Source organism: Schistocerca americana, chromosome 2 (genome assembly GCF_021461395.2).
Source record: "Schistocerca americana isolate TAMUIC-IGC-003095 chromosome 2, iqSchAmer2.1, whole genome shotgun sequence".
NCBI classification, from domain to species: Eukaryota; Metazoa; Arthropoda; class Insecta; order Orthoptera; family Acrididae; genus Schistocerca; species Schistocerca americana.
In genome coordinates, this window is record NC_060120.1 from 473,909,403 (window position 1) to 473,937,135 (window position 27,733).

At 41.0% G+C, this 27,733-nt stretch overlaps 1 non-coding gene across 1 annotated transcript; it reads left to right on the forward strand.

Annotated features, from left to right (window-relative positions):
* Positions 1-20,102: 20,102 nt before the first annotated feature.
* Positions 20,103-20,192, forward strand: Trnay-gua. The gene is given in 2 exon segments: positions 20,103-20,139; positions 20,157-20,192. It is a non-coding gene; the product is annotated as a tRNA-Tyr (tRNA).
* The last annotated feature ends 7,541 nt before the right edge of the window (positions 20,193-27,733 follow it).

The following is a 27,733-nucleotide window of genomic DNA, read 5'->3' on the forward strand; positions in this document are numbered from 1 at the left end:
ATAATGTTAGATTTCCTGCGTTTCCAACCTATCATTCTTATAGACTGTAGCGCTGTTAATATTCCAATGTAAGAAATATATATTCCAATGTAAGAAATATATTTCAAGCGGATGACATACATCCTTCTTCCCCGTTTCTTTACGATAAACTATGTTATCAAACAGTAAAACGAAAAAAAACTACTTCCTTAAACACATGCTCTGCATGATACGAGCACAATGTAGCTTTCCGGAGATGTATAGCGCCCACTGTTCGCATCTGATCATGGTTCAGAAATTATACAATGCCTGCATCAGCTCTGTATGAAATGATTGTTAGTAACGGCGAAACAGATAAACTCATAGCAGCAGCGTCCGGCATGTGAAAGTTAAGTCATTCCACCACTAACTCTGTAAACAGCACATCTGTCAGGCAATGTGTGCATGGGGATTGCAGTGCCTCACAAGCACTATTGCTAACTTAGTTATGAAGCTGCAGTCCCGATTTTATGCCAAAGATGCGACAGGGGGATGGAGTACATCGCATAAATCAAAGTTCGTTTAGAGGAATGTGCCACGTTTCATCACACATGAGACAGAAGTCCTCTGATGACCGACAGGTTTACCGTTAATGATCGCAAGTAGACAATGCTTTAAACCACAAACAGAACACGTGGATGTATACGAGACGAATGCAGGCTATGTCATGTGACTGATGCGTCCTGACAACAGTGGAAAATTGACATGCAACAACTTCCCCCTCTCTAGAATGCATCATCAGTCTACCATTAAATCGTACCTCGTTACAGCTCCATCTCAGTCGATCACCCTGTCCACTCTGTTATCCTTTAACACAGATGCAAGTAAGTTTAGAGGTGGATGGTTCTATGTCTTCTGAAAAACATCAGATACAGCAATGAACTCGCTTGTATCACTGGTACCTCAATAGATGCTACTTCGACAGAAAAAATTGACTGCTTTCCTGATTCCCTTCGCTTCCATGTCGATGTTTTCTCAGATTCCTCTAGTAGGGGGTCAAGGGGGGTGTCAGCTCACACTGCATTGTTGCCAAATTTATTCAAGATGGCGGTGATGTCATCCAAGATGGCGGCATGTAGACTTGGCAACAGCTCATGTTGTCACCCAAGATGGCGGATTTTGGCGGGAAAATAGGCCAATTGTGCTATGTCCACTAACCTAACCTCCAGAAAAAACGGCGGGAATTTTCAATTTTGGCGGGAAAATAGGCCAATTGTGCGATGTCCACTAATCCAAGCCTCCAGAAGAAAAAATGGCGGGAAGTTAGAATTCCAACAGGATAATGCATGCAAAACCATACTTGTCTTTATTATTATTGATTATCATTTATTAACATTCACTATCATTTATTATTATTTAAATAGACCAATTGGGCTATATCCACTTACCTAAGCCTCCAGAAAAAATAGGCGCCAAATTCAAATTCCAATGGGATAATGCATGCAAAACTGTACTTCTCTTTTATTATTATTATTATTATTATTATTATTATTTATTATTATTTATCATGTATTATTATTTATTATCATTTATTATTGTTGACCTGCCTCCACTAGAAAATTCCCTCCAAATTCAAATTCCAATATGATAATGGCTGCAAAACCTTACTTTTGTTTATCATTTAGTCTTCTGTAAATACCTAAGTACTTAATTCCATTTCGTTTTTAATCATATTAAATTCAATTTACAATTTCATATACGTATGCAAAGGTGTTCAACTACCTAATTTCAATTACTTTTCGAGGACCAGAGAGCCACCTCTTCCTAGGAACCAGCGCCGAGTTTGAATTCTGGCAGTAAGGAAAGGTCACTTCTGCTTTCTCTACCAACCTAACAAAATTGTTGTGAATAAAGGGCACTTGTACTAACCTCAGCAACCCGACCGGCACGTCCTCCTAGGAACCAGCGCCAAGTTTGGAATCTGCCATTAAACAAAGCTCACTGGCGCTTCCGCCACCAACCTAAGAAAATTGTTGCAAACCAAGCTAATCACCGCTAAACTAAGCCACCAGCACTCAGCCTCTTCGTACACATTTCGGGTAAAAGGACTCGCTCTGCACTAGGCCCATGGATAGAGGAACTAATTTACTTTATTTAGGAATGCCGACATGTTCCACACCATACAGACCTGCAAAACACTCCTACATAACTCATTTATAATGCTCTAGACACATGCTTGCTAATTGTAAACAGTTAAAAATAACTCACACCACAGCCTACAGACATGCGAACTGCTCGTAAATAATGCAATGTCCAAATAGCCAAACACCTGCTAATTTTCGGAAATAATTTCAGTGCATAGGCTGATGGAAGGAGGAACGAATGTACTTTATTTATTTGCGACATATATTTTTGAAACTTTTGCTTCTCATAGGTTTTGATATGTAAGGCTGACATAAGGCAGTTTCTGAACTCCAGTAGTGCACTACACTTGGCAACACAACCACACCCATCAAGATATTCATTCCAATCCAGACCTGTAACTCCTCTACAGATAAATTTGTCCAGTTATTTGTTGTCTCACTCACAGTCTGACCAGATTGCCGTTATTGCGCAAAACCAGCTCAGACTGCGCTGTGCTGCTCGGGGAAGTAAGGAAGGACTGCACTCTATTTATTTGGAGCCCTTTTATTTAGTCGTGGAGTATATTTGTCACAAAACACCCACACTGATCCGACTGTGGTCATCTGACACAGCCCACAAACACGTAAACAGCTCCTAATTTCACCACACAATAGCAAACAGCTCTTAAATAATGCAGTACGCAATATCAGCAGGCGAGCTCTGTACTCTTAAACTCTCCAAATAAAGCACAGCATAGTGCGCAGACATGCTCGCAAAATAGTGCAACAGACGCGCCCAAACACCCACAGCTGCCAAACCGACCAAAAGTCTCTGCTCGGCCTCCCCCCAAACATGACCTCACACAAGTACGGGATCACCGTTTTCTGTGTAGGAACCCCGGAAGTTGCTGTCCATCAACCAAAATTTGTTCCCCAACTGAAGCAAGCATTGTCAGTCAATCATTATGTCGTACCCAATGCACAGATGCGATGGATAAGACACCACCGATCTACTGTAATATTATCCATCACAGTTGATATCGCAAAAAATTTTACAGTAAGTCTAACACTAGCCAATCATGTGACAGCTTGTTTTCTTAATTTCGGTATCATAGCTAAACCATACATCCTCTACTTTGCAAGTATTCGTAGGTGACTTCTCAGCACGTCCAGTCACACTTAATTCTCGAACACATAAAGACGATCAAATTATACCAGACAACGCTATACATATTTCTTTCTAAGACCTCGCGCATAGTACTCGATCAATCTCTCTGTATATGGCAGTCACAGAGCTATCTAGTCCTCTTATGTTAAAAGATCATCCTCACCTCGCCATTGACCAACCTACCCGGCAACATCGCTACCCAATTATTCCTCAACCGAGCAGACGAATACAGCTACACTCCACCTCTCTTGGCTGAATAGAGCTTTCCTAGTCCTAACCCCTCCAAGTGCACCACATTTCTCTAAATGTAACCAAGTCTTGAAGTTTAGCACACCATATCGATCTATAGTAACAGATCTCAAAGTGCCTTAATTTAATAGCATACAGTTAAGAACAACAAGAACGGGGCGATATTTATACACAACGTAGTTCGATACATTTTAAGTAAATATCCAATCTATCATGTGTAAAGTGTTGTTCTAGAGTCCATGATTGGTGCATCGAAGGATCTGGTAGGGGAGAGAGAGAGGGAGAGAGAGAGAGAGAGAGAGAGAGAGAGAGAGAGAGAGAGAGAGAGAGCACTGTGCTCGATTGTATCAAGTCCCGTCTACATTTGGAGAGCGGTTCTTCTGTTTCCCGTATGTCTGTGCATATGCATGTGTTGCGGAAGGACCTGCAGTAGAGCAGAGTTAGCGTTAGTGTGGTACCGCCGAGCGTTATATCCAGAGTGTTGTCAGGATGCAGATCCACAATATGCCATGCACGGGATTGGTTTTCAAGGTGGATCCGCCACGCACAATGTACGAAGCGGTGTTGGGATGCAGTTCCACAATATACCACATATATATCGCAATCTGCGACTGGGGAAGAATGGCGAAGGAGTTAGGCCATGCTCTTTGAAAGCAACTATCCTGGCATCCGGCTTTAGGTATTAGGAAAATTATGGAAAACCATGGAAAGCCTAAACCTGGATAGTTGAACAGTGATTTGAATCGCCCTCCTCCCGATTTCTAGTACATTACTGTGCCATTGAGCCACATCGCTTGATCTCACACGTACTTCGACAAAGTCGTGTTTTACATGATAATAAAATCGAAGTGTGCACTTGCTATTATCGGTATCTCACTACTAACTGTAAGATTATGAACACAGGTGTGCAGATAGGCCTAGCGAGTGTGTAACAGGGAAGGTTGCTGCATTCAGCAGTTGCCACCTACTTTTGGGAGACGTTTTTCTTTCTTAGCGGTTGATATTTACGTTTCTTTCTTTACTTATCTTCCTTGTTTCCCAACTCGGTCTCTGCACTTCTTTAATATACTTAACAAAAGCATAGTTACGTTACTTGGAATTGTCTGCATGCTAGATCATATTGGAAACAGTGTTTTTCCGATTACGTGACTGAATGTTCAATATACCGTGACCTCTGTATGTTTCTGGCAAAAGTTGTCGGTTATCCAGGACTTCTAATTTCTGATTGTCACGCAATAACACTCCTCGGTCCACAGTGTTTCTTTGGAATTAGTGTTTGAGGTATCTCGGAATATAAATATAAAATTAACGTAAGTTAATGAATCTGTGGATTTGTGTACCGTTGCAGGTTTATTACTGGCTACAGAAGCAGTCAACTTGTGAATGGCCACCTTCACTTGGGTGGAATGTTTCCTGTAGCTGGCCAGGCCGCGAGGTAAGCCTGTAACACATCGTGTTACGTACCCTCCCAAGAACGCAACGTGCCGTGATGAGTGCATGTGTGGCCGCGCAAGGCTGGAAACAAAGGATGCGTCGACAAGTAATTAATAAATATGGAAGCAGGTGACAGTCAGGGACCTTTTAATGAGGAACAAATCGCTACTGCATTCATAACTTTCTTCTCAATTTGATTTCGAAGTGTCTAAAAATGCAGCCACGAGTTAACGCATCTAAATACTTGCATGAAAGAAAGAAATCTTAATAATTACCAACGCACAAAGGAACCTAAATCTGTAAACAGATTCCGGCTGCCGCAAAAATGACAGGAATTATAATTCGTTCAATATGAGCGCGCACGAACACGGGAAAGACCACGGTATCAACGGCGGCGCTGCGCCAGGTTAGGAAACCTCTGCTGCAAAAAGGAAGCGGCGAGTTCTGTGTCCCACCAGGCGACAGCTGGCCGCCTGACCAACCATTAAGTTGGCACCAGAATTACTTTTTTCAGTTGTAGGCGCACTAGTGTGAGGTACTGACGAGCTAACAAAATCCCTGAGCATCGACGCTTTGGTCCAATTTGCAACGTCTTGGAAGGTCTCCCAGTTGCCGTCTCGCCCGCGACAACGTCTTCTCGATAAGTACTATCCACCATGCTACGGAAACTTTAACTGCTCGTTACTTCGGTTACAGTCAAGTAATGATGCTTAGTTTCGATCGTCGTTTCAGCGTTTGGCAATCACGAGTATTTCGCGATACTACGGGAGAGCAGCAGCAGGCGTTCCGTAAGGTTCACGGAGGTCTGCCACCCCCTCGGTTTGTTGCCGAAATCTAGTTCTCGTGGTTCAGTATTCTCTCTCCGAAGTGTTCTAAGTTCAACTTGTGTAGATATAGGTGAATGTTTTTTTCTATATGTTGTTGTCTTGTAAGTGGAGGCTGCCCTCTGTCAAGAGTACGTTGTTCTGTGCTAATTTCCGAATACATCTCTTTGTCTTACTTTCTGAATCTTTGTGTTGCGCTTTCTACCACATTTCCCCCAGTATCCATTCGAATCAGTAGCTCCCTGCAAGTAGGGTCGCAGTCCATGCCTCCCCACTGCCCGACACTAGGTAGAATAACAACGTGAGATCCCAATGGGCTATCAGTACTTACCTCGCCCTCTAACTGGGGCAAGATCTTTGCATTCAGGTCGCCTAGGATACGAAAACTGTGGTAGTCATCTTAGGTGAGGTAGCGCAAGCCATCGGGCAGGCAACTGCAAAATATGCATCTACGTCTATGCTCTGAAACGATCTTACAATCTGTATTACTGTCGCTTCCCCCTTTTCCTATTTCAGTCGCAAATGGTTTGTGGGAAGAAAGATTGCTGATAAGACTCCGTATGGACTCGAATCTCTAATTGTATTTTCATCGTCTTTTCGCGAGATATTTGCAGGACGAAGTAGTATATTGGTTACTCATCTAGCTATGTACACTCTCGGAACATTGACAGTAGACCATACTGTTATGGAGAAGGTTTCTCCTGCAGCGTCTGCCATTGGAGTCACTGATCATCTCTGTGACTCTTTCGCACTTACTAAGTGAACCTGTAACGAAGGCCGCTGACCTCCTTTGGATCTTCCCTATTTCCTCCATCAATCCTATCTGGTATGGATTCCAGACTGACGAGCAATATTAAGGTAGTGGTCGAAGGATTTTTGTGTAAGCTACCTCCTTCGTGGATGGTCAACGCTTCCTGAGGGTTCTTCCAATGTTTTCTTTGTCATCCCACTTTAAATCACTCCGTGCTGATACTTCAGATATTTTATGAAAGTAACTGCTTCCAGTGGTTGTTCTGCAATCGTGTAATCATACAATAAATAGTCTTTGTATATGCAATAGTTATATTGACGTCGACGGTTTATTGCCACTCCATGCACCAAGCTGTCTTAAACATACCTTGTAAGTTAAAGAATTTTTCCATTTTAGAGGCCATTATTTTTCAGGCTAGTTTATTCTCCGAAAATTGTCTGAAAATGTGGAAGTTAGTTTGCCTAGGAAACAGCAAGGGAACTGCGTGCTTCTTCTTTGGAGGGAAATGGGAGGGCTACGTTGCCCCAGACGGTCTCCACAAGATCGATTTGTCCATTAGAATAACAGTGCGAACCCCAGCACCGCGCTTCATGGAAAAAGTAATCAAGGAACACCTGACTGGAACCTCGATTGTTGACGATGATTGTATTGATCGACGTATGCAAGACTTGCCTGAAACTTGGCGATTGTCAGAGATAGTAGATGCGGTCGGGTACAGGTGTATGACACTGGCGTGCAGCCCCACAAGCGGTAAGGAGTTAGTTCAGTCGCGTAGTGGGCCGGTCTCTTGTACAGGTGTCGGACGCCTCTAGTCACTATCGAGGGAATTTATAGGCTGTGCTGTACCTGGGCAGGCCCGTGCAACTATTGTCTAGCCCTGCGGTCAACATTTTGGTGATGTGTTAGAGCACCCTCCATCCACTTTGTGAATATCTTCCTTCATGAGGCAGCAATCAACCGAACATCAGAATCTGCATACATACTCAGAAAGCCACTGTACAGTGTTAGTTGGGGAGTACATAGTACCAATATCGGTTTTCGTTCCTATTAGGTTCCTGTATTGGAATAGGAGAAAGAGTATACGTAATAGAATGGTTTGCTGCATCTGCCGACTTGAACCCAATATAGGATGCTTGTGACCAGTTAAAACTTGAACTGCGCCGTTGCAGAAACCTTCCTCACATGATAGATCACCTCAAGAGGGCCACTGCCAAAGAGCAGAGCAAGAGTCAGCAGCCAAGCGTCGACCATCTTGTGGGAGGTATGCTAAGGAGGATCCAAGCATTTTACGATGCATGTGATGACGCAGTACGGAATCGATTATTATGCAGTAACATATTTTGATTTCACAAATATGCGATTTCGAACAGACTGCCTTTATCATAGTTGCCTGCACAGCGAAGATTTGTTTTAGTTTCATAAGACTTGTTCTTTCATTCTCTGGCACACCTTGGAATTACCACCATTTGTACATCAGCAGGTGTTGCAAATTTGTTTTGAGTAGTTTATCTGCAGTACACTGCTTAGTCACAAGTTCTTTAAAATGCATGGTACCAAAAGGACTTTTTATAGAATAGAAATTTTGTCACATAACATGTCATATACAATCAGATGATTGAGACATAGGTGACTCACACGTTTTAAGCTATTTCTAATTGTAAGTATAGAGAATAATTACAGGTATTTTGTAATTTTAAGTTCCAAAATATTATTTAAAATAATCATGTTGAAAATAAAGTAAAATTAAGAATAAGTATTTACTTAGAGTACATTTTTAGCATGACAGGATAAAATGTTAACATCAGGACAGTTATTTGTGACAGTCATAAATTCTTCTACGCTGTAATAATATTCACTTGCTAGGTGTTTTTTAAAATGTTCAAATTCTTCTGGTTCATAATTTTTAAATTTTTCAGACTTTTTCTCAGCTTCATACCCATGAAGTAAGGTGTCTTCTCCAGCAGTTTTAGCCTATGAGTTGGTAACTTATACTGATATTTGTTTCTTGTTTCATAATCATGCTTAAACAGGGTATCTTCAAAAAGTTGCGGGTTTTGTTTAGAAAACTTAATTGTCTCATAGAGGCCAGGAACAGCTGTAACATCAACGGAGGTCTGCACGTTTGTCTTTCTTCTGCACCTCCCATAGCCCTAATGATTTTTTTCTGTAGCCTAAAGACACCCTGTAAGTTTGTCTTCTCTGATCCCCAAAAAATTATACCATATCTAATCACAGATACAAAATACGCATGATGTACAGTTTTTTTGACTGGTGTTTCTATTATACTGCTTATAACATTCATTGCAAATATTAGCCTATTTTGACGGTGACACATGGCATCTACATGGTGTATCCATGACAAATTCTTGTTCAGCGTTACATTTCGAAAATTGGTACAGTTTGTGGTGGCAAGGTGATTGTCCTCTTATGGTATTTCTAGTATGTCATGTACAGCATGTTTTGTGGTAAAGTGAATGATTTGTGTCTTTGTTAGGCTTAATTTCAGACTATTATTTCTCACCCAGGACTCAATTTCAGCCAGAGACTGCTGAAGATGACTAATTAAATTTTCACTTTTCTTGCAACAGACTGTTGCTGTAGAGTCATCTGCATAAAGAATAGTGTCTGAAATTGTTAGTTGAAAGGTCATTTATATAATAAAATAACAATATTGGCCCAAGGATAGGTTCTTGTGGCACACCTTGTTCTTTTCCCAACTTGAGAAGAATCTTTTACCAGTTTCTCCTATTACTATTCGTTGTTTTCTGTTTAATAGGTAAGATAACATCCATCTCAGCGAATTTTCACTACAACCATGTGCTTGTAGCTTGTGAAGTAGGGGTTTGCGGATCTACTGTGTCAAAGGCTTTACTTAGATCACAAAAGATGCCCGATACATTCATATTTTTATCTAGATTACTACTAATTTTTTTAATAAGTTCATTAATGGCTTGCACAGTGCAGTGTCCTCTTTGGTAACCATGCTGATTGTTCTGGATAATATTACACATATTATGATAGTTAACTATCTGGTTACACAACTCTTTCAAATATTATGGAAAATATTGCTAACAATGAGATTGGTCGATAATTACTCACTTCATTGTCTGCCTTTTTTGTAAATGGGTCGTATTTCAGCGTCTTCAGTCTATCGGGAAAACATCGTTCCTCGAAATATTGATTCATTAGAAGGGACAGAGGATGTGCAATACCATGGGTGACCGCCTTTATTTTTATAGGAATTTCATGCCAGACTACAGAATTTAAAATCTTCAGGGACTTTGATATCAGCTACTTCAGAGTAGGATGTTATGGGTGAATGTAAATTTAGTGGAGTTACGTAAACTGGAAACAGGGTACACGGTTGGCGGTGAAAGTTCATCAGTGGGTGAATGTAAATTTAGTGGAGTTACGTAAACTGGAGACAGGGTACACGGTTGGCGGTGAAAGTTCATCAGTTTTACATGGATATATGAAGTGGCTGTTAAACGCTTCACAGATTTGTGTGGGGTCCCAAACAGTCTCACCTTGAACCACCAGCTCAAATTTCCGTTGTCTGCCCTTTTTTTTATACCTATTTCATTCTTTACAATGGTCCATATTGCTTTATTTATTTTTAGCGTTTGAAATGTAATTATTATTCTCCAATTTTTTGGCTTGTCTGACAACCTTATCAAAGATTTTCTTATATTGCCTTACATAATTTACGAATTCTGGGTCTCGATTGACTTGACTCCATATGACGTTCTCTTTTCCTCATGCTTGAAATCTGAATACCCCCTTGTTATCCATTAACCCTTCTTAGGTATGTCAGTTTTTATAGTTATAAAAGGAAAGCATTCATTGAACACCATCAAGAAGGCCTCCAGAAAGTTATTGAAATTTTCATTTACTGAGGCCTTAGCATGAGATGGGGCTGATTTTATTGACTAACATTTCTATATTTCCTTGTCTAAAATTTCTGATTTTCTTGTTTGTGTGCTTTGCTCTCACAGGGCAATGGCACCAATAGAGCACTGTGGTCTGAGATCCCTAAGCTTTCTATACATTTTTCTGTTACTCTGTAGTTTAAGCTACTAGCAATGTTATCTATGCAGGATGCCAACGAAGCAGTTAACCTCGTCATTTCTACAAAATTTAGAATAAAGCCATGTGTGGACATCACCTCCTTCATCTTAAAGGCAAATTTGTCATTTTTTCGCTCATCTATATTAAAATCGGCAAAAACAACAATTTTTTACATAACTTTTCAGCTTTGAGTTGGAGTGAATTTTCAAGTTTGACCAAAAAACTGCGGGAGATTGAGTATCCAGGGGTACGATATATGATGAGTTCTATGCAGCAACTCTCCAATATGCGTTCTTCATTTAAATTATTGAAATTTTGCTTTGTTCAATAAATTTATATTTTTATCTCTGAGCCAATGTTCACTTAAGTAAACAACCTTTACAGACCATTTTGTTCTCTCTATAAATATTTCTAAGTCGTAAAGCTTACTGACCAGATTACTTGATAAACCTCCAATATTCAAATGCATAATATGATTATTATTTGCTATTCTAGATGTGATGTCATCAAAATTGTCTGCTCTAACCTGGCCAGACACAAATTTTTGTAGACTGCTTATCTTAATGTTTTTTCCCCCCAAGTCTCTACTAAAAAATGCTTAAAATGGCATGGTGGTGAAGTTTTTCTCTTGTTATGTTGATGTTCGTTCTTCTGTTGTTGCTTCTTCCCTTGTTGCTTGTTCATGTGATGATAGTCCTGATTCTGGCAATGCTGATGCTGCCATTACTTGTGATAGCGGCTGTTGTTGTCGGTGATGGTGGCTCTGCTGTTGATTGAGATGATGTTGCTGCATCTGTAGTTCCTGCCACATCTGAGGATTGTCTTGCTTCATTCGATGCTGGTTTTTCTGTCGCTGGTAAGGGCTGTGCTGTATCAGCTGGTGATGGTGGTTTTGTTTCTGATGTTGATAGTGTTTTTTTTGTTTTTTTTCTATAGTTTTTGATGGGTTCACTGCTGTAGTTGTTGGTGGTTGCTGTACTATTATTTGTGGCTGGCATGGTAATCTTGGTTCTGCTGTTGCCATCAACATCTCCATAATTTTAGAGCTGAGAAGTCTCTTTCCCTTTCCGTTTAAGTGCATACCATGTCTTGTAAAACTCTCTCTCTCTCTCTTAGGTGGTTAACTGGCAGAAATTGAGAGTTTTCACGCGTTTTGCATATGTCCTCGAACTGTTTGTTGGCTTTCATGATTTCTTTATTTACGCACGAATGTTTAATGAGGTCGTGTCTATGCGGAATTACAATGATGATCATTGTTTTACTCTTATTGGTATCCAGTATTTCCTTTGTTTTCGACGGCACTCGATAATTCATTTTTGTGAACATCATTGGCATCATTGGCCTCCGACGATTGTCTAGTTGAAGGCATATGCGACACTCATCGGTGAAGAGAGCGTGATGCCAATCCTGAGCGGTCCATTCGGCATGTTGTTCGGCCCGTCTGTACCGCGCTGCATGGTGTTGTGGTTGCAAAGATGGGCCTCGCCATGGACATCTGAAGCAAAGTTGCGCATCATGCAGCCTATTGCGCTTAGTTTGAGCCGTGACACTACGTTCTGTGGCTGCTCGAAAAGCATTATTCAACATGGTGGCGTTGCTATCAGGGTTCCTCCGAGCCATAATCCGTAGCCAGCGGTCATCCAATGCAGTAGTAGCCCTTGGGCGGCGTGAGCGAGGTATGTCAACGACAGTTTCTGTCTCTGTATCTCCTCCATGTCCGAAGAACATTGCTTTGGTTCTCTTCGAGACGCCTGGACACTTCCCTTGTTGAGAGCCCTTCCTGGCACAAAGTAACAATGCGGACGCGATCGAACCGCGGTATTTACCGTCTAGGCATGGTTGAAGTACAGGCAACACGAGCTGTGTACCTCCTTCCTGGTGGAATGACTGGAACTGATCAGCTGTCGGACCCCTTTCGTCTAATAGGCGCTGCTCATGCGTGGTTGTTTACATCTTTGGGCGAGTTCAGTGACATATCTGAACAGTCAAAGGGACTGTATCTGTGATACAGTATCCACAGTCAACATCTATCTTTCCGAGTTCTGGGAACCGGGGTGATGCAAAACTTTTTTTGATGTGTGTATTTTAGAATCACCTGTAATACTAGGGGCATATTATTTATATAAATAAATCCCTGGGCACCACCTATTTGACCATTCTTAAAAGGAACATTACAAAATGGCTAAGTACAGGACTAACATTTGCAGCACGGTACTTCAATATTCTGCAAGGTACTCCATCATATCCGTGAGAGTCCTTAGTCTTCATTGGTTTAATTATTGACTCAATCTCCCCCTTGCAAGTATCACAGAGGAGTATTTCAGACATCGGTCTTGGAAAGGCATTTTACAAGAGTTACATGATTCCCTGTGGAAACTAAGTTTTTATTTAATTTACCAGCAATTATCAGAAAAGATTGTTAAATACTGTACATACACCTGACGAATCAGTAACAGAAATATTTTTACTACGAACTGATTTTATATCGTCGCCCTTGTGCTGCTGACCAGACACTTCCTTCACAACTGACCATATGGTTTCAGTTTTATCCTGTGAATTAGCTATTCTATTTGCGTACCACATACTGTTTTCCGTCCTAATAACATTATTAAGCATCTTACAATACTGTTTGTAATGTGTTACTGCAGCTCGATTGTGACTAATTCTAACTTGTTTATATAATTCCCACTTTGTTCTACATGATATCCTTATCCCACTAGTCAGCCACCCACGCTGCCTTTTATTGCTAGTACCCTGTTTAGAACGTTCTAATGTAAACCAGCTTTCAAAGAGCATAAGAAATGTGTTAAGGAAAGCATTATATTTATCTATGTTATCGGCACTATAAACATCCAGCCACTCTTGTTCTTTAACGAGGTTTATGAAACTCTCTTGCCGTTGCATTAGCTTTCCTACATAATTTGTAATTATATATAACATTTGTTTGAGTACAAAAACCTTTTAGTGTTGAAATTTGTGCATCATGGTCTGAAAACATTCACCCTTTTACTAAGAGACTGACCATCTAGTAATGAGGAATGAATAAACATGTCTATTGCTATGCTACAGTTCCCTTGCATCCTGTTTGGAAAAACACAATCTACATTAGATCATATGAATTTAGGAGATCTTCCAACATTCTTATTCTTGCACGGTCACATTTAAAATTAATATTGAAGTCACCACATGTAACTAATTTCTGGTATTTCCGATAAAGCGGATCAAGAACCCTCTCTAGCTTGAGCAGAAGTGCTCTGAAGTTAGTTAGGGACCTATTAGCAACAATTAGAAGTTTAGTTGCCGGCCGTTGTGGCCGAGCGGTTCTAGGCGCTTCAGTCCGGAACCGCGCGACTGCTATGGTCGCAGGTTCGAATCCTGCCTCGGGCGTGGATGTGTGTGATGTCCTTAGGTTATTAGGTTTAAGTAGTTCTGAGTTCTAGGGGACTGATGACCTCAGATTTTAAGTCCCATAGTGCTCAGAGCCATTTAGAAGTTTAGTTTCACTAAATTCAACTGCCCCTGCACAACATTCAAGTACCTATTCAGTGCAGTGCCGAGATACGTCTAGGGACCAAATGGAATACTGTTTTTTACGTACCGGTACATTGCCACTCCCCCACTCCACAAAGAACTCGAAAAACAGCCAGCTAATCTGTACCGTAAAGGAAGCCTCTGAATTGTCAAATTATTTAAGTGGTGCTTCTGTATACCAAGAATGTCAGTCAACATTTGTAAGCAGTTCACTTACTTTATCTCTAATACTTCTTATATTTTGATGAAATATGCTAATTCCTTCACTACTTGGATATCTGGCCTCCTTTGAAGGCGATTCCTTTATTAGAGGGACTTCCTTCAAGCAGCGATACCTACCAGCTGACTTCAGTCTCAAACGCGTGCAGGTCTTAACACCAGCTACAACAGGAATTTCCCATGAGTGATCCCACTACTGTCACCTATAAGCTTTGTCAGCCTCCCCGTCCCATACTTATTGAAGGGCAGGCCATGCTTAGTGGAACTAGATTTATTGATTGATTCATCTGGCACCACTGCAGAGTGAGCCATGTCTCCGCCATCAACGCCCATATTAACTCGCCTAACAGCAGCATTAAGATGAGGCCGATCATCACGCTGAAACAGTTGCTCTACACACATTATATAATTTCCATACGGGGGAGGACATTGTAACTGAAAGTCGCTGTCTAGTATCAGCGGAGAAATACGATATTGCAGCGTCTATCTTAACAACACAGGCACTGCAATATCGTGTAGTCGCAAATCTGTTAAATACTCGGTAGGCTCGTTTTTTAAATTTTTTTTACATGTCCATGATTCTACAGCAGATTGACGCCAATGATACAGGCCTAGAATTATATGCATCTGTCCTACGACCCTTCTCGAAAACTGGAATGACGTGCTCTTTATTTTTCCCCAGTCGCTTGGTTCCCTTCGTTGCCCCAGCGATCTAGCATTAAGCTGCAGCTAGAAGGCGAGCAGGTTCCTTTGCGTAGTCTTAGAGGTATCTCATCTAGTTCTGATGCCTTTCCACTACCAAGCGAGTGTACTGCTTTTCTATTCCGCAGTCGGTTCTCAGTGTATGCCATTTCGACGTTCGAACTGTGACTGAGAGGAGGGGCCGTATTACGATCTTCTCCGGTGAAACAGTTTCGGAAGACCGAATTCAGTACTTAGACTTCTTTGTTATCTTCGTTTTGGTGCCAGTATAGTCACCTTACAGTGTATCTATATATGTCGAACATTCTTTTGCTTTTTCCCCTCCCTCGCGTTTGGAATACACTCTTCATATATTAATTGCTCTATAGCATAACTTGGCCTGCCTGGTATGCATTTGATGTATTTCCTAAATGTATTCTCTGAAATAAACGCATAAAGACGGCAGAGACAAAAACAAAGAATACTAAATAACAACCAACAGAGATTGAAAATGAAATGGTCGTGTGAATAAAATTACTTATTGTTTCAACAATACACTTAAAATTGTTTAGCATTTTCCGTTATTTTAGTAAATACACTGGTGTCCAAAATTAAAGCAACAAACGTTAGTAAGGTAGAAACAATGTAAAGAATTCAGAACGTGAACTGCAACGTGCATCAAGGTAGGCAAAAATGTTCTTCGGATTTGCACACACATTCCGGCAACTGGTTAATGTGCTCAGTATGGGTGTGATCACCTCAGGCAGCAATACAGGCCTGACAACGACGGGGCATGCTGTGAATGACGTCATCTGCCACGTGTTAATGTAATAATGCCCATTTTTCCGGCAGGGCTGCTTGCAAGTCTAGGGGAGTGGTTGGTGAATGCTGACATGATGCTACCCGTCTCTCTAGGGCATCTCAGACGTGCTATATGGGATTCAAATCGGGAGAGTAAGCAGACCACGCCATGCGTGCAATATCTTCAGTTTCCAAGAAAACATCACCCACCAGTGCTCTTGAGTTTGGGTATCACCCGAAGTCTGGGCCCACAGTATCTTTCAATAACCGCACTTGGAAGTCCCAAGATCTCCTCACGATAACTGACAGCCGTTAAACCTTGCGAGTGCACCCATACAATTTCATGAAGAGATGTTAGTGGTCAACACAATCCCTGCCCACACCGTTACGAATCCTCCACGATATCGGTCTCTTTCTACAATGTTTGGGTCCCGAAATCCTATTCCACGTTCCCTCCAGATGCGAATCCGCCGAGTCACTCTCAATACCAAACCGGCACTCATTGTCAGAACAACATTGGCCCTCTGTTCGACCGTTCAGGTGGTATGTTGATGACTCCACTCTAGACGCTCACTTCTGCGAGGACATACAGTAGGTTCCCGACAATGAAGGCCGCTTTGCCGAAGCCTTCTGTAATCCGTTTGCTTCTATACAACACGTTCAGTGGATGCTACAAGGTCAGATGCTAGTTGCCGTGCTGTGCTAAGGCTGTACCATCGTGCCCTTACAGCCAAATAACAGTCCTCCGTTTCTGATGTCATGCGTGGTCGGCCCTGACCTCGTCTTCGGGATACGGTTTCGGTCTCTACAAGCTGTTGCCACATTCGAGAAAGAGAAAGATTCATACTAAGCCATTGGGTCACATGAATTTGCGACTGCCCTGCTTCTATTCTTCCTATGGCCTTCCACCGCAGAATGTGTGGTCGGCGTCTTCTCTGTCATACAGCACCGTCTTTGTCTATGAGTGTGTACACAGAGATTGTGGATGTAGGGCTACGCTGCAAACACTAGCCCGTTGGTAGGTTCCATGACGTCATCGTTGGCGTGATTGTCTATTGACCGGATTGCCGTCTTCCGTGCGGAAAACGATCGTACAAACATCTGTTGAGAGTCTGTATGATAGTATCGTGAGTTAGACACTTGACGGGTAAATAGCAGTTTGTTACTTTAATTTTTGACAAGAGTGTAAGTTTAAGTAAAAGGCCGACGTAATTTTTTCATCCGCTCCTCCGCTCTGGCAGGTAGAGGGTGCGCGAGTCAGTAGCTGCCTGGCGGCCAGCCTGTGACCATCGCGTGCGGAGCCAGTTAGCCGGGACCGAGGACGCACAGGACACTTGCAGGCTACACAGTCGTCGCCTTGGCGAGTACCCTTCTACTGATTTGAATTTCGTTTTCTGATACAATGTCAGCTGATAGCATTGTGAACACAGTCCAGTGCGCGTTCGATAGGAAGTTTAAAACGCCTTCTGCTCTCGAAATTCACAAATGGATTTTTGAAGAAATTAAGTTGGAGAAAAAAAGTGTGAAAGACGTCCGATTTGATTTCGCGCAGAACTCTCTCTTCCTAAAACTGTCTAGTGCCATACGGTGCGAGGAACTGGCCAGAGAGAGCAATGGAATTCTGAAATTTCGCCATATAGACGGTGCGGTGAGCGATGTTGTTGTAATGCTCGTAGGTTTTGGTATTAGGAAAATAAAGGTAATTAACTTGCCATTCGAAATACCGGATGAAGAAATTAGCAAATGTTTAAACATGTACGGCAGGGTTCTGACAGTTACAAGAGATAAGTGGCCTAAAACATTCAGATTCCCCGTTGAAAATGGTGTGCGTACCGTGAAAATCAATTTAAGAAAACACGTCCCGTCTTTCAAAATAATCTGTGGGTACCGAGCTTTTATTAAATACAGTGGGCAGCCGCCAACCTGTTCCATTTGTGACGCCGTTGATCATATGCGAAGCATGTGCCCGCGGAGACGGTCTGCCCGCCTCGCTAGGGACAAAGCACTCGCCAGTGCCATGAAGTGTTCAGAAACAGAGTTGCCGGCCCTGGGAGTAAAAGCGGCGACGGGCGGTAAGCAGAAGAGAAGCAACGGTCCGGCGGGCCCCTGCACGGGAGACGCAGACATGACAACACGGCAGGCGGCAGCTCTACCTGCAGTGTCAAAAGCCGCCGCCGCCGCCGCACCAGGCTGCCAGGGAAAAAGGAACCGCTCAGAGGGCGTGCCGGTGCATGCCGTTGCAAGGCAGATACAGGCACTAGCGATAACTCACCATTCTATGTGATGCGGAGAAAGTGAACACATCAGAACAGAACCACGAGCAGTGCACCAATGAACTTGTACAAAACTGATGAAAATATTGAAACCGTCAAAAGATATGAGTATTAACACTGGAAGAGGAGAAAAGGAAATAAAACGAAACAGTGAAAATTCACAGGTCTCTCTCTTTCTCATACCGTAATAGAGCAGAAATGTGCACTTAGAGTAAGGAAGAAAACTGTGCAATGCGACTTTAAAACTATTTATTACTCGCTAAGGAAAGAGTACACACAATAGAAGGGGCCGTGCACTATTTCATTTCGCGGCGCGAAATAATCGAAGTGCGTCGTGTCGTGTGCGCACTAGATGTGTCACGAGAAGAGAAGCGAAGGCCATGATTGCCAACAACCACCGACAAGAATTCATAAACTTACTACAAAAACATCCATGGCAACATACAAGACAGCAATCCCTTCAGATGGAGCCATGCAACCACCATCCCAAATTCGTGCAGTTGAAGCTGACATCTACCACCCCACTCTGCTCCTCCAGCCACTAATCAACACCGATACAAGAAGAATGTATACAGTGTGTATACTGATAGTGATGGGGAACTGTGAAGAGAGCCGCTGAAAGTGGATTTTCAGTTTATTTTTCTCGTTATTTTCCAGTTACTGTTTTCACCATGTAGCCAGTGAAGAGCTATTTTAGTTAGATATGCACATCTACGTATTGTTTCATGCTTATCCATTTGTTAAATTAGTGATTTGCGCTCTCCTCCTTCTAACCTCTAAATAAGTCTGTAAAGCAATTTTCTGTGTATGTTGTTTTTTATTTAGTCTTACATTTACAAAAAAGTTGAATACCCACAAACAATGAAAAATACGGTGGCAGTTTCTTAATGTCAGGTATTTTATCTATGTCACCAGAGAAACAATCTTTATATGAAGAGGTGCTTGCTTGTGTTTCGCCTAATGAGTATCCTCTTTAACAAGCTCACTAATCCCCTTGTGCTCTGAACTTACTTAGTATGCTCCACTTAGAATTATAGTCACGTTTCGTATTTCATATTATATTAATGTAAAATTATAGTAAAGTCGAAAATATGAATTTGTAACAATCCGAGAATGTGTCAGTCATACCAATGAATTCACATATGGGTTTGTGAAGACCAAATCAATAAAAAACTTTAAATATTCAAATAATATACGTGATAGCTTACTTCTGTTTTATTGTTAATAAAATATGTGTATGTTGAATGAAAGATCCTGGAACGTATATACATCGCTCCTTCCCTAAGTTTTTTTTAATCTGTTGGATGCGCTCCTCCGTCTCTCTCTCTCTCTCTCTCTCTCTCTCTCTCTCTCTCCTCCCCTCCCCTCCCCTCCCCACCCCTCCCGCACATCGTGCATGTGTCGTTTCGTTTCTTTCTCTGGCGGGTGACCTTCATGGCGACAGGCCACTTCAAGCTAACGGAAAAGTATTGTTTAGTCTCGTTGTCTGCAAGTCGTGTAAACTCTAATTTTAAATATGTCGTTCTAAGAGGTGCTTGAAACTTCATTGCGGAAGAGAAGAAAGAATAGTGCCATTCATCTTGACCACCTCAGGTTCCTATGCTTGATTTCAAGTTAGTGTTTTCGGACAACTGAAAACAGACTTTGAGGCTAACACTGGCTAACAGTTTATGCAACACTCTGACATACTTGGAAGAATGGAGTATATTAAAGTTCAAACTGATTCATCGTTAAAAAAAAGCTAAGTAAAAGGCTAATCTATGGGCAAAATTCATCAGTGGCATTATGCATTTAATCACAAATAACCCGTGGCAGACTATAGATAGGTTAAATATACTGCACGTTTCATGTTTCGAAACTTTACCAGGCGGTAAAGTTTCTCAATACGATCGTCGATAATATGTTGAGAGATTATAAAGCAAAAGAACGTTCTCACTAAATGCTCCACCCACCAATAAGAATATCACACTTCATAATGTTGAATATGCACAATTGCTCTCTATGTGACGCATCCTGTACACTCCTTCGGTAGCTCAGTTGGTAGAGCGGTGGACTGTAGTGGTATGAAATGCGGAAATCCATAGGTCGCTGGTTCAAATCCGGCCCGAAGGAATATTTTTAATTTTTTTGTGTGCTAGACTCTTACTTTCTGCTCAGTAAAAGACACATTTCAGTATCACCATTTGCGCTAAATGATTATGAATTTCCAGACGAAACTCTGAGCTGGGAAATGCTACGTACATTTACATCGCTAAAGTGACGTTTCCATTTTATTTTTATTATCGTCGTAGGATACTAAAACACAAATATCATTAAATTGATATAAAAATATGAAATCATCCAGCTTTTGTGTGTTTATGAATGATACACGATATTTTTACGTACATTTGTTAAAGAATGCATTTGAATTGGGTCGAATTATAAATAATGGTAAATCTTCCACAGGTACTATACAGACATGGCTGATAAACACCATTGGCTGAAGCCGCAACTACGGTTCCTTGCCACTGAAGTCCCACCACCGTCTTGCTTATCTCACATTTTCAAAATAACTTGCTGTACACTCAGTGCAGCCTGCAATTCTTGCAAAGTGCTCATTACAGGGTTTGCTTTCAGTTATCACTGAAGTGGGCCTAATTTGGTGTCCGACATCGCAGGATCCCGATCATAAGAAATGGTTCAAATGGCTCTGAGCACTATGGGACTCAACTGCTGAGGTCATTAGTCCCCTAGAACTTAGAACTAGTTAAACCTAACTAAGGACATCACAAACATCCATGCCCGAGGCAGGATTCGAACCTGCGACCGTAGCGGTCTTGCGGTTCCAGACTGCAGCGCCTTTAAGGGACACCAGAAAGGCTCAAAATCATGAAAAGTTCAATTTTTACTTTTTTGCGTTTTCTGAATCTGCAGACTATTACCTTTTAATAGACATATAATTTATTCAATTCCGAAGACTACAACTACTTTTTAATTATTTTTTTTGAAATGTGTTCTACATGGGCGTGCCCCACTGTGGCGCTGTTAAACTGATGTCAAATGGTGTTATTATTAACGTCCGTGTTCATCAGGTACATTTTAGTGATGTGAGATAAAGTATGTGTTGTGGCTAACCTGTGATGATTCAATATATATCGCTGGTGTGATTGTCGATTGTTTCATGTTTATTTACTCTGTCGTTATCTCGAAAATATTCGTAATTAATTCTGTTTCTTGAGTCTCTGTTTTGTTGAAGTATAATAATGAGTAAAAGTGAAGTTATTAGAAATCCTCTGAAGGCCTTTAAGAAAAGGAGAAATGTTGGAAAGCCAAAGGTATGTGTTATTACTGTAAACAATAAAGACGATAATCAAGTGAGTGAACCTAACCTCTCAAGTACACCTGCCCATAGCAGTCAAAGTGGGAAAGAAAATACTTCACAGAAGCAGCTTGGTTCAATGAGTGAAAACTATGAATGTTTTATGGGCGAATCGGTGTGAATGAAATATTTGATATGTCGGTTCTCAAAGGAATTTTTTCAAACTGTGTAAGATGTATTCATTGTAGTGAAGTTGGTCTGCAACTCTCCATAATAAAGCACGTAGGACTTGCTAGTGAAATACAACTGAAATGTGATAAGTGTTCATACATGACCACCTTTTGGAACGGTGTTGCAGTAACGGCAACTGAAGAAAATGGTAGTAAAATCTACGAACACAACAACGAGCGATGCTTGCTTTAGACAAGGAACGCCTTCGGGCTGCAGACAGGGCTGTAAAGAGTCTAGAAATACAAGCAAGAGTAAACAGGAGGAGGAACAAGAGGAAGCTGGAGGAGGAGTTTGCAGAGGATGAAGATAATCCATCATATGGACCTGGAATGCACTAAAAAGTTAATCCAATCTTTGTCGCTCGATTCCCAAAACTTTTCTCATACTAATTACATGTTTTCTAAGGATCTTCCAAACATATTTGTTTCAAACTTTCAGTAAATGTTACACAGTACCTTCTGCATAATTTAACACAGCCTTTTTCCAAAAAACTGTATATTTTTGAATCTATAAATAAAAAATTGCAAAAAAATGTTGTGAATTTTCATTACAATTGAAAAAAAATCATCTTTAATTACTGAACTAAAATTTTGTAAAATCCCTGTGTTAAGTTGTAGCCCATATTCCAATAAATAATCTGTAAAAAGTTCAACTTCCTACCTCAAATACTTTGTGAGGAAAGATGTAATTTATAAGCATTATTTTAACATTGCAAGTATAGGGCGTTCCGGAGCCCCTTAACCGCACGGCCAGATCATAAGAAAGATGTCCTTCCGGCTCAGACTACACTTGGAGAAATAAGCCAGCTCAAGGCTGTAGAGAGAATTATGGAGTGGTGGTCCATAGGAGGAACAGTTAATTTTGTATTCCAACGTGGTCTCGATATTCACAAGAAACTATGTCAAGTGTAAGAATTCAACAACTGAGAAAAGTACCTGCCGTTACTCATCATGATTCGGCTCGCGCCGGCAGCGTCCGAGCCCAGAAGGAGATTCAGTTTCCTCCTGCCTGTGCTTCTGAAAAAATCTCGATTCTTTGTTGTGTACTCTCTTTCGTTTGCTTCCTATTGGCCCTTACTGGGAGATTGTGGCGCCGTTATACTTGTTATACGAAATAAAAATTTTAAAATAAAAGCCGGCCGCGGTGGTCTCGCGGTTCTAGGCGCTCAGTCCGGAGCCGCGTGACTGCTACGGTCGCAGGTTCGAATCCTGCCTCGGGCATGGATGTGTGTGATGTCCTTAGGTTAGTTAGGTTTAAGTAGTTCTAAGTTCTAGGGGACTGATGACCACAGATGTTAAGTCCCATAGTGCTCAGAGCCATTTTAAAATAAAAGGTACGTTTTTTGCATAAATACAATCACTTAAACTTTCACTTCGATCTACTGTATTATATTCAATTTTTAGAAACGATCATTAAAATCAGAAGAGGATGAAATATTTTGAAAGCAAAGTTTTGTTGAAAGTACAGTTTTTTTTTCAATGTAATTCTTTAGTTAACTTCTGAAAAGTTATCCTGTGTTGCAACGTACGTTTAGATAGGTCATTGCACCACATATAACTTGACGATAATTATACATTCGAAATTAACATATGTTAAAAGGCCATCTACAAGTTACATCACGTTTTAAGAAGAGGGGGGCGGGGGTTAAAGGGCAGAGGTGGTCGCTAATCTAATGAGATGTAGCGAGGATCAAAGAGGATTTGGATAAAATGTACAGTCTGTTACTTCACAGGGACACTGTGAACCTCGAATTGGCCTGCTATCTGTGAAAGGGGCAGTTAACACAATGTCATATCTCGAAGTAATAATATAAAGAAAATTAGTGATAAAGGCAACGTAGCAACTCCAGTGGCTAAGTTAAAAAATTGCATGAGGAACAGCATTGCAGTAAAAATTGAGAACGCATTTCTACGCGAATTACAAATAAGAAACTAAGTAACTTTTACACATTCAGTCCCATAGCTTACAAAAAGACACAGGTTTGAAAACTCGAACAGAAAAGTTAAAATTTCACCTTCATGTTGCTTAGTTTATGTAAACATTACGAACCTTTATACAAAACCATAAATATCATTAAAGGTCTAGAGCGAATTATGGCTTCGCAGTGGAGACTGTGGTGATTCGAAACTTACTGGCAGACTAAAAATGTGTGCCTGATCGGAACACTAACCTGGCACATTATCCTTTAAAGGTAATATAATTCGCCATAAAAAAGAGTACTTGGGAAATATTGGAAATTGTTAGATTTTGAGTTTTATCATCTCTTGCAACATTTCGAAGTTCAGAGGGAAAATGTTCGTTCATAAAGAAGGGCTGGCAGTAGGAAACAGTCTTGCCAGTATTATAGCGAAAATTTTTAACAATTACCTTTAACTTTGTTTTTAAACCACACCCATACATTATTGAAATACTTATTTATTAGTATAGTTATGTTGACGACTCTTTGTATGCAGGCAGTGCAGAAGACATTAAAGAAGTGGCGAAGATGATGATTCGATAGGTGCAAATATCGGATTTATCGTTGATATCGAAACCATCAAATCAATTTCCCTCGCGTGATGATTACTGAATGCAGTGGAGAATAGGAGTAGGGAATGTGTAGGAAGCAGACTACCACTGACGCAGTTATTAGCGCAAAATCGAGTCACCCATGGCAGCAGAAGATTTTCAAAAACGCAATAGCAAATTATCAGTCGAATATTATCGACAAGTTGGATAAGAAAGTAAAAGCGGGCATTTACGACAAATCTTCAGGCATCTGTTATGAGTTGACAATAAAAACAATGAAGAGAAAGCATGACGTGTTGACGTGAAGTACAACATACATTTCTGAAAAAATAGTGCCAATGCCTTCACATGCACAATTCAAGAGATTGGTTTAAAGTCACTAAAACGCTTGGAAATTGGCTGAAACACAATAGATAATGTGATTAAAGGTTATAAATATTAAAGTCAATACCCGGAAGTGTGGTAGTTGTGATGAAGTATGCACCTGCCAAATGACTAGAAAGTTTTGTAGAGGACGCAGTTACCTGTGAGGAAATTGTCCTTTGAAAATCACTTCAAGATTAAAAAGTTAAACACTAACAAACTTACAGCATGGTGCAGATTGTTAAACAGTTGTTAATATAAAGAAAGCGATTAGGCACTGCACAAAATGCAAAAGCGCGGCAACTTCACTGCAGGATTGTTGAGACACAAATATTATGGAGTGGCAGTTTGTAGTGACAGAACAAGCAGGGATTCAATTGCAGGTAAAGCAAATTATAGTTCGCTGGTAGGATATTGAGCATCTGCTATTTTTCTCAAAAAAAAAAAAAAAAAAAAAAATCCAAATGGAAAGTTTTTCGGCTCATGCTTCTGTACTGCTGAACTGTAATTAGGTTGGACGATCAGAGGACATCGAACTTATGCAAAGGAGAGTGATCCGATTTGGCAATGTCGTTTGACAAGCTACTGTGTAACGAAAGTACTGAAAAACCTTAGGTGGCATACCCTCGAAAAAATGCCATTTTCCGCGAGAATATTCTTAAACTGTGAGAGGTATTGTCAGTAGATTACAACTATAACCTAATATTTAGTCGACTCTCCATTGTCCCTAATAACTGCAAAAATTCTCGTAGACATTGATTGTATAAGGGCAGTGATCTCTTCTTCGGAGACTGAAGTCCACCCCACTCGAATTGCAGTTTTCAGCTCGGCCACACTATGAAACTGCCATCCACTGCGATAAACACGTCGTGCTAGGACCCCTCCCGTAGATTCTGCGATAAACACGTCGTGCTAGGACCCCCCCCCCCCCCCCCCCCCTCCCGTAGATTCTGCATGGGATTTAAATCCGGACTTCTCGATGACCAGCTCAGAATTAGAATACCTTTATCTTGAAACTACGATTTTGTTTTTGCAGATCTGTGAATACCAGCGTTATCGTGTTCTAATAGTGTATTATCATCGTCAAATTCCTCATACATAAAAACCAATTCAGCTTCCAGCACTTCCGTATAATCATCGGACTTAATTTTGGGGTACAGCCATGCTATGTTCTACGTGCCTTCAGCGCAAAATGCTGTCCAGATAACAACACTGTCACCGCCAAAGATTCACCGAACGTGTTCTTCTGTACGGAGACCATGCCAGTAATCATGAAAACCATCTGGGCCATCCAAATTAAACTACTTTTCGTCATTAAAAATTACTTTGTTCCATTCTACGGTCTATGACATATGTTCTTCCGCAAACTTCGGCCGAGCCTCCATATGCACATTGTTTGAAGGTGGCTTTCAGAGCCGTTTCTTGAATGCCAGGTTAGCGCCTTGAGCCAGGATATGTCTATCGCGTCTGGAAGTGATTTGAGGAGGAAACAAGCCGTCGACTTTTGCTTTGCGCATAATCAAACGCGTATCGGACGGTGAGTTTTCGTGTCCGGTCATGTTTGCCATAGCGTGCACCCAACCTGACAAAATTATCAATAACAGAACTGTAACGCTCTAATTTCTTTTCCGACTGGCGATTAGACATGTCGATTTCTTTGTACGCCGTAGTACTTGCTTGCTCTTCACCCAGTGAGGCTGACCACACTGCATTATCACAAATAACTGCCGTACGACATTAGGAGACACACCTCCAACCTGTAATTGGAGCGAACTGTTAACAACAATCATTGTGCACGTCATCTAGCGGACCCACCTTTATGCCAGCTTCGTCCTTTCCTACCCGAAAGCTGCCATTCTCAGTTTTTAAGTACACGTCCTAACTATAATAGTGAAACGTGTACGTGTTTTGTTTCGTTTACCGTATGGGAAAAACGCGTGCAATACGAAATATGTAAATAAACATTTTTTCCACATATAACCACGTACCTTTGTACTAAACTCCACCACTGTAGCAGTACTAAACTCCACCACTGTAGCAGCTCAAACCATGACCATTGAGCAATTAACGTAGCGTGTTTCATGCCTCAACGCATAACGCACTACGAAGCCATCAGCAACGTAAGTTGTTGCATTTATTGAAACAGACCTTCTCTTACTAGTCCGTTTCTTTTATACTGATGCCTCGCTGCAGTGCTGCCGCAGTAGGTAGCAGATGTTCACGTTCTTTACAAAAGATGCCATCGGCTGCTGTTAGCGGAAAACATGCCGTTGTGGCACAGTTCATGTCTGACTGGAACAGCAAGCTTTTATAAGCAGCACAGAGTATCTCAAGTGATCCTGCAGTGGACGATTATTTTTACCCTGATAATTCATTTCTCTGCAAAAAGGAAAATTGTTTTGTACTTGATGGTGATGTTAATAAAAAAAAAGCTATGACCGATTTGCGCTTCGGTTTTCTGGGAAATAACGTCTTGATAGACTCCTTGAGCAACCGCAATCTTGTTGACGCAAGGGGGTCATTAACATTTTTTTATTACATTGCACCCAAGTGCCGTTGAACACATCACAACCTAACGAAAATACAAAAAAATCAAAAAAATATTTAATCTTACAACTATAAGGAGCCAATATAAAACAAAAATAACAGAATTAACTATCAACTATAACATTTTATGTCATTATATAAAGCTTAATACTAGCCACCGCTAAAGTAATGTCTGTGTCACCTTGCGTCGCTATGTGTGTCAGACAAACGTGTTTTAAAAGAAGGAGCAAATGGCTGCTAAACAATACTGCCTATCATTCATTCTTTATGGGATATGCCATATTTCGTAGGCACATGATGTACTTATTAGACTCTACATTACACAAGGAAATTTGTTTCAATTATCAACAGTACAGTCTATTTTCACAGCACGCTTTCCTTCCTCTGTCACTCTTAAGGTCACAAACTAAATACAGTAATGATTGCATTATTTATTATGACGTTAACGCTTTTCAGTCGTATCACCATTAGAACGAATAGATCTACCGCACATAACGTTGCAAGTTGCCACGACAGCTGTACACGAAACGGCTGTAATCACGCCCATCGATCTTCGCTGAAGCTAGGCATGGATAATCTTATTCAGTAGTGTGTATATTTAGATAAAGACTATTAGACTGAACTGTGAAATTGAAGAAACGAAACATGAAAGCCGTATTTTTACTGCCTGAATAAGAATTACGAGTCCAGTGATTCGAAAGGTCGC